Below are 12,546 nucleotides of genomic sequence, written 5' to 3' on the forward strand. Positions count from 1 at the left end.
ATATATAATACAATAATTATATATATATATATATATATATATATATATATATATATATATATATATATCAGACTGCCTTCTGCCTCAGTCTGTGCAGATGTACGTCATTACACTAAACTGCTGTATGGTAGTTCATACTGTGGATACTTATAAAACCCATTGTCCCGTGAGGGCATTTCAGTTGTTCTAATGTTTCATCATTGTGAAGAGTCCGCAGTGGACAACCTTGCGTGTGTGTCCCCTTAAGCATTTATCTGAGTGTCTCTCTAGCCAGGGCGGTGCCCAGCCAGGGGAAGGCTAGGCTGAAAGGCATGTGCAATTTTAAGTTGAATAGCTATTACAACACTGTCCCCCGGAAAGGCTGTGCCAACTTGTTTTCCTGCCCTCAGAATATCTGCTTTCCCAGATCCTCCCTGCACTTGACATGACCGTTTGTGTAACTCTTTTCAATCTTCCTGAGAAGAAAAATGTCATCTTGTTCTTTTGCTGTTCTGGTTAGCAGAGGGTCTGGGTGTCATTCCATGAGTTTATTCGCCGGAAGACGGCCATCCTTTACCCCTGGGAAGAAGGCACTGCCACATCACTCACAAAGGCTCAGAAGGTGGGATTGGAGGGCAGACAGGAGTGCGTGGAAGGGGCGCCGTGCTGAAGGAAGTCTAGGAGTCCAGATGGAATGCGAGGGTGAGCGAGTGCCGTGGAGCAGCTCTGGCCTGTGCTGACTCACACGGTGGGAAGACTCGATCTGGGCTCCATGTTCCTAACGTGAGGGAAACTACGTCCTGGAGATTCAAACCTTCTTTGTCCGCAGTGCAGGGTTAGGGTGGGGGCTGTTTTCTATCGGGAGAGAAGGTGGCAACCAGAAAAGCGATGGAGGGTGGGCAAGGAGTTTTCAAAACGCCATCTTTTATTCCATTTAAGTCTTGGACTATTTTACGTTGAATTGGGAATAAGGCGTCTATTGGTTTACTCTCTTTTATGATGTTCCTGATCATTTTCAGTTCACTCCTTCACGTTAAATTCTGGAAGAGGGAACACCCGCTCCCACACCCAGAGGCTGCACTGCAGCGGAGGAACTTGTTGTAAGAGGGTGTGTTCGTCTCTGTGTTAACCTCTACTTGTTAGGGAACGAACCAGGGTTTGTTGAGCACGCACCACGTGCTGGCCAAGCTCTTGCCACGGGCCACTTCCTCCAGTCCCTCCACAGCAGGCACGTTCTCTGTTTGACGGACTCTCCCGAGGCCACGCGGCTCCCGGGCACCAGCCCGGGAAGGTCCAGCCTAAGCTCCGTGCTCTTAGATATTATTTCATCTTACCTCGTTTTCCTGCCTGGAATGGAAGATCCTGTTCTTCCATTGACCATTCTCTCCTCCACTGGTTTTGGTAACAGAACACCTATAATGATAACTGCCATCAGCTCAGGACTTAGCTACTTGTTAGGTGCTGTGCTAAGGGTTTATAACATGCATTTTCTTACTCAAATCTCACAATGACCTTCTAGTCAGGCACAGATACCACCCCCCCCCTTTACACATTAGAAAAAAAACAACAGGAGGTTAGAGAGCTTATTAGAGAAGTTTACACCTATTCAGGTCTTTGTTTTAACACCATTCATTTACATGCATAACCTCATTAAATTTTTCTCAAAAGTCTACAAGATATACACCATCATCATCACGCTTATTCAGAAGTTCGTGAAGGTTATCACATGTCTGGGGAGGGGCAGGCCTGGCTGTGTAGCCCATGTCTGCGCCACTCTGATGCCACTCTAAGGCCGTGCTGTGCTGCCCTCCCCCATGTCCCCTCGGAGGCTTCGCTGGAATAATGAGGTCACTTCTTCACTCCCACGAAAGCGCTTTCACCCACTATCAGAGGGCCTGCGAGTCTCTGGGGAGTTTTCTTTCCTTGGCTAAATATCCTCCATTCCCTCCTCATTTCTCCATGTAATTTTTTTTGGACGGTAAAGCTTCTTTCATGATTGAGGCCTGGTTTAAATCCTTAGAGAGGATCTTGTCAAAACTACTATTCCCTAAAACGGGCCTTACCCAGAAAGGCAGTCTCTCACCTCCGCTCTTTGTGGAGTTCAGGGATGGGGTGGGGTGTGAGGAGAGTGACTCGCCCAAGATCTCACAGCTAGCAACATCAACAACAATAATAACAATAAAACCTTCATAGGTTCTCTCTGCAGCTAAAGGAAGCCTGTTACAGGAATTTAAATCATTCCTTCTAGCCTGAGGAGTGATTCACGTTTGCTCGGCAGCGAGAGTGCATGTGACATGGTTCCAGATTGTTCCCTGAAGACTCTAGGGTAGGGACTCTGAAGGCAGGGTGAGGAGAGCCACAGGGCTGTTGTTTCCTCAATAAGGTCGGTGGCCTGGGATTAAGTTCTCTTTTGATTGGCCCCCCTGGGCTCCCTTTGACCAGCTCGGTGACATCCCAAGTTCTTTCTTTCCAGTCTTTTCTGCCCACAGTCCCCCAGGTAGCCCAGGGCCAGGGTTAAAGGAACTGTACCCCTGTAAGTGTGGGAAAGGCTCAAAGGCTCATGTTACCCCAGCTCTGCCATTTCCTGCTGGTTTTTTTCCCCCTTTTTGATTTTTAGGTAAGTGACTTGTTCTATCCTTTTCTAAATCTTAGTTTCCTCAATTTATAAAATTGAAATAGTAGCAGTCCTTATTTCACAGGGCTATTAAGTGAGGGGATACATGAGAAAAATGCCCACAATTACTGGCTAGTCAATGATAGTCACCGGGATGGATTTCTACGTCTTCTCTTACGTCCTCGGCTGCTGGTCCTGCTCATGCGCTCACTTTTAGTTCAGACCCGCAAGGTAACTGGAGGCCACTTCCAAAGGCTCCCAGCTGACTCGCCATTCCTTGTAAGCACATAGACACTTTTCGGTTTTATTTATTTTGTTTTTTTAACTGCTGATCACACTAGGGAAACAGCTGATGAGTGACAAAATTACAAACTTGGGGAAGTTACGAAAGCGTTAAAATTGTAAGGTCAAAATTCTCTGCTTACAATTTGAATAAAGCCGAGGTTCTGAAAGTTTTCCACAGACTCCTGTGGCTATGGCTCTGCAGAACTCTCAGTGATTTCTGTGGGTGGACACCCTCAATCTCCCGCTGCCTCTTGCTTGCTTTGTCCTCACGTTGCTCCATCTCTGGAAGCGACACTCTATAATTTAGGCTTAGAAAGCAAATTGTGGCTGAAAAAGAGCTATGGTGGAGTTTGCTTTGCAAGGACTTCCAGATTTCTGTTTCTTATTTTATAAGACACTTCTAAGTATATAGCTTCTATTTCCACCATCTGAAGAAGCCCCACCCAGGGGGACAAACCTTCACCTCTCTACTGTTGCCTGGAATAGAGCTCAGAGATGTGGGGCAATTTTCCTAAGATCACACAGCTAGACAGAGTGGTGGTGGGGGGGGACTCACACCTTGCTCTTAGGGATTTTAAATTGTGTCTGTGAACTCTGGGGCACAGAAAGGTTGTTGTGTATGAAAAACTGGGAAACTGAGGCCGGAAAAGGCTACAAGTTAAGAGGCCTTTTGGTGAGTGAGGAAGACAGCTGAGACCACAGGCCAGTTCTCCTGACGTCAGGGACAGTTGGCCCTTGTCTCAGGACTGGCAGCCACTGTCTCCCCACAGAGCTTCCCCAAGGGCAGATTTTCATATTTGATCCTAAAGCATCAGGATTCACTTTTTCCCAGCCCCGAGACGGGTCATTATACCCATCACCCACATGAAGTCAAACCTGTACAAATTTCAAATTGAATGCACCTGAATATGCATGAGGGCTTGGCTGTCAATCCAGTAAAATTGGAAAAGATGAACGTTGTTCTGGTAATAACATTTTTCTTTCCTTGAGATTTTTATAGTACCTTTTTCTCGGTCCCAGGGTTAGGATGGTGAAGAAGGGGGGAAAAGATGCTCTTAGGAACGTTTGTTCTATCACTGTTTTTTTGGACAGGGGGCCGGTTATATAAAACCAGCCCATGTGCCATGGTCCAGAGCAAGCTGGCATTCCATGAAATCAGAGGATTCTCAGAGGAAATGGGTTTGCTATCTTTATTCTGGCCTTTTGATTGCATATGTGGATACTTGGGAAGGCCTTTCAAATCTGCCATTCATTAACCATGGCTTATCTGGTCATTTCTCTGTACACAGCACAGGACATAGAAACATAAGTTAGCCGTGACCTCTGTTCTTAGAAAGGTCACACTTTAATAGTACAGGCAGGCCTGGACATAACGACTAGTTGTCCAATGTGCTTTGTTTTGAATAGAAGTATGAAAAAGTATGCTGGGGCCCCAAGGAGGAAAAGACAGATTCTGTCTTGGAAAGGAGGGCCAGAACAATTTCAGTGTGATCTTGAAATTGGTTCTTCAAGGACAAGACCATTTCATTGAAGAAGGAATTGGGAGGAAGTCCAGCATGAGCAGAGACAGGGGGACTTGGCAAGAGCATGAAATCTTTGGACAGTGTTTAGTAATCCAGCTAAATTTCATGGAGACGAGAAGTTGGTCGTGCTCAAGCTTCTTTTTTTAAAAAAAAATATTTTATTAATTATGCCATTATAGATGTTCTATTTCCCCCCTTCATTCCCCTCCACCCTGCACACTCCCTCCCCCACCATTCCCCCCTCTTTAGTTTATGACCACGTCTCAAGTTCTTTAGATTCTATATTTCCCATACTATTCTTGCCCCCCCCATCTATTTTATACCTACCATCTATGCTACTTATTTTCTGTACCTTCTCCCCCGTTCTCCCACTCGCCTGTTGCTAAACCTCCATGTGATTTTCATTTCCATGGTTCTGCTCCTGATCTAGCTGTCCTCTTAGTTTGCTTTTGTTTTAGGTGTGGTTGTTAATAACTGTGAGATTGCTGTCCTTTCACTGTTCATCTTTTTTATCTTCTTTTTCTTAGATAAGTCCCTTTAACACTTCATATAATAAGGGCTTGGTGATGATGAACTCCTTGAATTTGATCTTATCTGAGAAGCACTTTATCTGCCCTTCCATTCTAGATGAAAGCTTTGCTGGATAGAGCAATCTTGGATGTAGGTCTTTAGATTTCATGAGTCAGAATACTTTTTTCCAGCCCCTTCTTGCCTGTAAGGTGTCTTTTGAGAAATCTGCTGACAGTCTGATGGGAACTCCTTTGTAGGTGACTGTCCCCTTATCTCTTGCTGCTTCTAGGATTCTGTCCTTCATTTTAATCTTGGCTAATATAATGATGACGTGCCTTGGTGTGTTCCTTCTTGGGTCCAACTTCTTTGGGACTCTGAGCTTCCTGGACTTCCTAGAATTCCATTTCCTTTGCCAGATTGGGGAAGTTCTCCCTTATTATTTGTTCAAATAAGTTTTCCACTGGTGGCTGTTCCTCTTCTTCTTCTGGAACCCCTATAATTTGGATATTGGAACGTTTAAAGATGTCCTGAAGGTTCCTGAGCCTCTCCTCATTTTTTTTGAATTCTTGTTTCTTCATCCTTTTCTGTTTGGTCATTTTTTTCCCTCCTTCTGGTCCACTCCTTTGATTTGAGTCCCAGTTGCCTTTCCATTACTATTGTGTATATACAATACACATTCCTGTGTATTTCCCTTCATTTCAATTAGTTTAGCCTTCATATGTTCCTCTAATTTGTGACTAAAATCAACCAGTTCTGTGAGCATCCTGATCACCAGTGTTTTGAACTGTGCATCCAATAGGTTGGCAATTTCTTGTTCTCTTAGAGTTATGGGCTCTGGGGCTTTGAGTTCTTCTTGAGCCATAATGTTTTGATCTGTTCCTGCCTATTATGTATGAGGAGCGGAGCCTTAATTGTTCACCAGGGCGGGGCCACCCAGGTCACTGGTTTGTGATGCCATATGTGGGGGGTGGGGTCAGAGAGGGACAATGGCGGTCCCCTCTGCCACTTCCTGTCACTGGGGCCTGCGCGGTCCGTCTCACTGCTCGTTCCTTCATCGGTTTATCTGTACGTGAATGTGTGACCGCGATCCGCCCTCTGTGGGTCCACCACTTGCCACCTCAGTGGGTCTGCCTGCTTCTCCACACTTGTTCTGCCCAAGGCTGCTGGCGCACCTGGGTCACGTGCCTGGGTCACGTGCCTGAGTCATGTGCCTGGGTTTGTTCGGTGGATCTTTCCTGGCCAACCCCGCTCTGCTGCTGGCTCTGCCCCTCTTACCAGTTTGGCTGAAGGGTTTGTTGTTGTCAGACTTCCGTGTAGTTCAATTTTCTGTGGTTTGGCTGCATTTTTGTTGCTAAAACTTTGTTGTTTTTAAATTTGGTTGCGTGAGAAGGTGAAGTGCTTCCACTTAAGCCTCCATCTTGGTGGAAGTGTGGTCAAGCTTCTTAAAGGACTGGATTGATGGGATGAAGAATTTAGACTTCATTCCAGGGTCATAAAGAACCAGTCTTGGTTTTTCAAGTAGGGCATGACATTTGCAGTTCTGTTGTAGGAAAGATTGCTCTGGCAGGAGTGTGGAAGGTGTCAGAGGGGAGCGGGCCTGGAGGCCGAGAGCTAGCTTCCCAGGGGGTCCCTGCAGTAATTTGGGCTGAGGCTGGAGCTGAGTGTCTAGAACAATGGCAGCAGTAACAACAGAGAGGGGCAGGGTCAGAGCCCTTTAGGAGTTAGAATCAAGAGGACTTGGTGATGGAAGGAAGAGCACAAGGTGATTAATTCTCCGTACTTGGGAGACTGGATCGATGTGATAGGTTATCTGGTAAAGGCACCCCGGGAGGAAGAATGGCATTTATTTGGGAGATCTTGAATTGGATGTGTCTCAGGAATGTCTCACAGGCAGTTGGGAATGTGGGGGCTGGGCTCATTTAGGGATGTCTGGGTGGGATGGGTGTCTTTGATGGTTGGCACCTACCTCAGATCAAATAGTAATTACTATGATGATTCACAGGGCATGTGGTAAATAAGGGCTTGCCCCTGTGCCAATAGTTTCATACATATGATCTCAGAAGCTGCAGTTCAGGGCTATTGATATAATTTTGGGAGTCACTGATAATAAATGGCACTGGTCTTCTGACATGCCAGGAATGGCACATTTAGGCTTAGAAAGCAGGTTGCGGTTTTATTTTTATTTTTATTTTTTAGATATATTTTATTGATTATGCTATTACAAGTTGTCCCATTTTCCCCCCTTCACTCCCATCCACCTTGCACCCCCACTCCCATCCACAATCCCCCCTTTAGTTCATGTCCATGGGTCATACATATAAGTTCTTTGGCTTCTACATTTCTCATACTATTCTTGCCCTCCCCCTGTCTATTTTCTATCTACCATCTATGCTACTTATTCTCTGTACCTTCCCCCCTCTCTTCCCCTCCTACTCCCCTGTTCATAACCCTCCATGTGATCTTTATTTCTGTGTTTCTGTTCCTGTTCTAAATTGTTTTAGTTTGCTTTTGTTTTTGTTTTAGATGTGGTTGTTAATGATTGCAAGTTTGCTATCTTTACTCTATTTTATGTTGCTGCCCCCTTTGTCAAATATTAATTGACCATAGAGACTTGGGTTTATTTCTGGGCTCTTTGTTCTGTTCCATTGGTCTATGTGCCTGTTTTTATGCCAGTACCAGGCTGTTTTGATTACAGTGGCCTTGTAATACAGTTTGGTATCAGGTATTGTGATCCCTCCTACTTTGCTCTTCTTTCTCAAAATTGCAGCTGCTATTCGGGATTGTTTATGGTTCCATATAAATTTTTGAAGTGTTTGTTCTATGTCTGTGAAATATGCCATTGGTACTTTAATAGGTATTGCATTGAACCTGTAAATTGATTTGGGTAATATGGACATTCTGATGATGTTAATTCTTCCAATGCATGAACACAGTATATGTTTTCATTTGTGTCTTCCTTGATTTCTTTCTTCAGTGTTGTGCAATTTTCTGCATACAGGTCTTTTACCTCCTTGGTATTTTATTTTTCTTTTTGCTATATCGAATGGGATTTTTTTCTTGATTTCTGCTTCTGATGTTTCATTGTTGGTATACAAAAAACGTCTTTGATTTCTGGATATTGACTTTGTATCCCACTGTTTTGCCAAATTCATTTATTAGGTTAAGCAGTTTTGGGGGGGAATTTATAGGATTTCCCATGTATACCATCACATCATCTGCAAACAGTGACAGTTTTGTTTCCTCCTTTCCTATTTGGATGCCTTTTATTTCCTTTTTTTGTCTGATTGCTGTGACTAAAACTTCCAATACTATAATGAATAGAAGTGGTGAAAATAGACAACCTTGTCTTGTTCCTGATCTTAGTGGAAAAGATTTTAGTTTTTTCCCATTGAGTATGATGTTGACTGTAGGTTTCTCATATGTGGCCTTTATTATCTTGAGGAATACTCCCTCTGTTTCCACTTTGCTGAGTGTTTTTATCATAAATGGGTGCTATACTTTATCAAATGCTTTTTCCGCATCTATTGATATGATCATGTGATTTTTGTCTTTGCTTCTGTTTATGTGATGTATTACATTTATTGACTTGCTAATGTTGAACCATCCTTGCATCCCTGGGATAAATCCCACTTGGTCATGGTGTATGATTTTTTAATGTATTGTTGGATGTGGTTTGCCAACCTTTTGTTGAGGATTTTAGTGTCTATGTTCATCAGTGATATTGGCCTGAAGTTTTCTTTCTTTGTTGTGTCTTTATCTGGTGTTGGAATTAGGATGACGCCGGCTTCATAAAAAGAATTTGGGAGTTTTCTATCCTTTTGGATTTTTTGGAATAGTCTGTGAAGGATAGGGGTTAGCACCTCCTTAAGTGCTTTGTAGAATTCTCCCATGAGACCATCTGGTCCAGGGCTTTTGTGTGTTGGGAGTTTTTTGATTACTGCTTCAATTTCATCTGCTGTTATTGGTCTGTTCAGGCTTTCTGCTTCTTCTTTATTGAGCTTTGGAAGATTATATTTTTCTAAAAATTTGTCCATTTCAGGTAGGTTTTCAAATTTCTTGGCATACAGTTCTTCATAGTAATTTCTTACAATCCTTTGTATTTATGTGGTGTCAGGTATAATCTCTCCTCTTTCATTTCTGATTGTGTTTATTTGGGTCCTTTCTCTTTTTTCCTTGATGAGCCTGCTTAAAGGCTTGTCAATTTTGTTTATCTTTTCAAAAAACCAGTTCCTGGATTCATTGATCCTTAGAATTGTGCTTTTAGTCTCTATGCCATTTAATTCTGCTCTGATCTTGATTATTTCCTTCCTTCTACTTGCTCTGGGCTGTCTGTGTTGTTGTTCTCTGAGTTTTTATAGGCATAGGGTTAGGTTGTTTGTTTGAAAGGTTTCTATCTTTTTTAGGTAGGCCTGTATTGCTATGAACTTCCCTCTCAGGACTGACTTTGCTGTGTCTCATAAGTTTTGGGTTGTTGTGAGTTCATTTTCATTTGTTTCCAGAAACCTTTTGATTTCTTCCGTAATTTCATTCTTGACTCATTCATTGTTTAATAACATGCTATTCAATCTCCATAATTTTGAGTGGTTTGGGTTTTTTCCCTTGGGGTTGGTTTCCAGTTCCAGTCCCTTGTGGTTGGAGAAAATGCTTGGGATGATTTCAATTTTCTTGAATTTGTTGAGGCTTGTTTTGTGTCCTATCATATGGTCTATTTTTGAAAATGTTCCATGTGCATTTGAAAAGAATGTGTATTTAGCTTCTTTGAGATGAAGGGCTCTATATATATCAGTTAAGTCCATTTTGTCTAGGGCATTGTTCAATGCCACAATATCTTTGTTGATATTTTGTTTGGAAGATCTGTCCATTTTTGACAGTGGGGTGTTAAAATCCCCTGCTATAATTGTGTTGCTGTCAATATCTTTCTTGAAGTCCTCTAAGATTTTCTTTATATATTTGGGTGCTCCTGTGTTTGGTGCATAAATATTTACAATGTTAATGTCTTCTTGGTGGATTCTTCCCTTGAGTATTATGAAGTGACCTTCTGGGTTTCTCTTTATGGCCCCTTTTTTGAAGTCTATTTTGTCTGATATGAGTATTGCTACCCTGCTTTTTTCCCCCAGTCTGTTTGCTTGAAAAATTTGTTTCCAGCCCTTCACTATCAGTCTGTGTTTGTCTTTTGTCCTGAGGTGGGTCTCTTGTAGGCAGCATATGTGTGGGTCATGCTTTCTTATCCATTCAGCTATTCTATGTCTTTTGATTGGGGCATTTAATCCATTTACATTTAAGGTTATTATTGATAGGTACTTATTCACTGCCATTTTTGTACCTGTGTTCCTCTCTGTCTCTGTCTTTTCTTTTTCTTAAATGTGTCCCTTTAGCATCTCATGCAGAGCTGGTTTGGTGGAGGCATATTCTTTTAGACTTCTTTAGTTTTGGAAGCTCTTGATTTGGCCTTCTATCTTGATTGAGAGCCTTGCTGGGTAAAGTAGCCTTGGTTGCCGGCCTCTGTTTCTCATTACTTGGAATATTTCTTGCCATTCTCTTCTTGCTTGGAGTGTTTCCATGGAGAAATCAGTAGTTAAAACCTTATTGGAGCTCCCTTGTATGTTATTTCCCTTTTCTCCATTGCTGCCTTTAAGATTCTCTCTTTGTCTTGGAATTTTGCCATTTTAATGATGATGTGTCTTGAAGTGGGCCTCTTTGGACTCCTCTTGATTGGGACTCTCTTTGATTCCTGGATTTGTGTGACTTTTTCTCTCATCAAATTAGGGAAGTTTTTCATCATTACTTTTTCAAATAGATTTTCTATCCCTTGTTCTTCTTCTTCTCCTTCTGGTATCCCTATTATTTGGATATTATTACATTTCATATTGTATTGCATTTCTCTTAATCCTTCTTAATTCTTTCTGAGCCTCTTTTCCTTTTCTTGCTCTTTCTCGGTATTTTTTTTCTTCTTTGTCCTCCAACTCGCTGATCTGATCTGCTTCATCAATTCTGCTTTTGATTCCTTCCACTGTGTTCTTCAGTTCAGAAATTGTATTCTTCATTTCCTCTTGGCCCTTGCTGATAGTTTCTATTTTTTTTTTCATGTTGATATAGTTTGCAGTGAGTTCATTGTAGTTCCCCTATAGTTTCTGGTAGCTCATTGTGAGCTCTTTGAACTTCCTGATAACCAGGCTTTGAATTCAGTATCTGATAGTTGACTTGCCTCTATGTCATCTAACATTCTTTCTGAAGCTTCCTTCTTTCATTTCATTTGGAGATTGGTTCTTTTGTCTTCCCATTGTTTATGAGACTCTTCTTGTTAGCTTCAGCTTCTTCAATTGATTTGTTCTGGCTTCCTGGACTTATGATGTGAATTTCTGTGGTATAATACCTGTGAGGTGAAGTGGTGTAGTCTCCTCGATCTCCCCAGCTCACTGGTCTTGGGCTGTCCTTTAAGTTGGCTCTGTGTTTGTCTTTGGGCTTTCATTGTTTTGGGGTCTTTCTTTTGTGGGTCCTTCCAACCTGCTGGTTAACGGATGGTCACTCTATCTACCACCTATTGTAATTTGTTGTGCTGGTGAGGGCAGGTTGTGTTGAAGCTAGTTCTTTCATGTGTACAAGGTTTTGAGGATTCTCTTTTGCTCTTATTCAGTTGTTTGTACTGGGTAGTTTCTCCACTGTTTAGTTGTATTTCCAGATAGGTCCTGGATTGAGGTTCGTGTGGTTTCCACTCCCTCCTTCACCTTCTTCTGTTGTTATCTGTTGGTGGTTCTTTTGTTGTTGGATTTTCTCTTCTAGTTGGGTGTCTTGGTGTTTACCACATCCACCTACTCTTTTTTTTTGTGTGATCAGTTGGAAGGGAAGGCAAAATGGTTTATGACAGCAGGAGAGTATTCTATGATATTTACAGTATCAACCAGTAGAGAAGAGATAGGAGATCCTTTGGCTATGTATAGTAACTGTGATTTTCAACCCAACTAGCCTCTTTTAAGAAAGAATGGAGAGAAGATAAGACTCTTGTTGGGGAGCAAAGGATTGTGAGTTGGATCTAGAAAGCAGTGAGATTGTGGGAGGTCAGATTCTGGAGTAAGGTGAGAGTAGAGGATAGTAAATAGGTGTAGTGTTTGAGCAAATAGAGTTAACCACTACAGTAATAGAGTTCAGGAAACTGTGGAGTGAGCTAAGATCTGGGAGGGGTGATGTGAAGTATTGTGTGGAACAGCTATCATTTACAATAATATTAGAGCAACAATCATATGACAGAATCTGTGTGATCTGGATAACATAAATAGGGGGTATAGAACTGTGAGTAGTGTGCTAAAGGAACACAAGTGACACAAAGGACAGTAAATTAGCAATGCACTGTGGAGGAGAGAACAGGGGAAATCTGTCAAATGACACAATATAACCAGCCAAGGCAAAGAAGACTATACAGAAAGAAGAGCAATATAAAGATACTATTAAAATAAAAGATGTAAGAATAATGAAAAATAATACAAATATGCAGTAACTTGTAGTTTCTCTGCAATATAGCAAAGTGAAATTTGTCTCACTGTCTTAGCTGTTGGGATGCCCCCTCTTTGGGTCCAACTCTGGTCCTTTCACAGTTCCAAGTTTTTTGTCTCTAATGTGGGTATTTTTAAAAAAAGGCAG

At 42.1% G+C, this 12,546-nt stretch overlaps 1 protein-coding gene across 3 annotated transcripts in view; it reads left to right on the forward strand.

The window, feature by feature from the left end:
- The window catches only part of TIMD4 (T cell immunoglobulin and mucin domain containing 4), a 45,574-nt gene that overhangs the window by 13,092 nt on the left and 19,936 nt on the right, over positions 1–12,546 (forward strand). The window lies entirely within an intron of this gene.

This window comes from Artibeus jamaicensis, unplaced genomic scaffold (assembly GCF_021234435.1).
Source record: "Artibeus jamaicensis isolate MK-2021 breed Jamaican fruit bat unplaced genomic scaffold, CSHL_Jam_final contig_432, whole genome shotgun sequence".
In the NCBI taxonomy this organism is placed as follows: domain Eukaryota; kingdom Metazoa; phylum Chordata; class Mammalia; order Chiroptera; family Phyllostomidae; genus Artibeus; species Artibeus jamaicensis.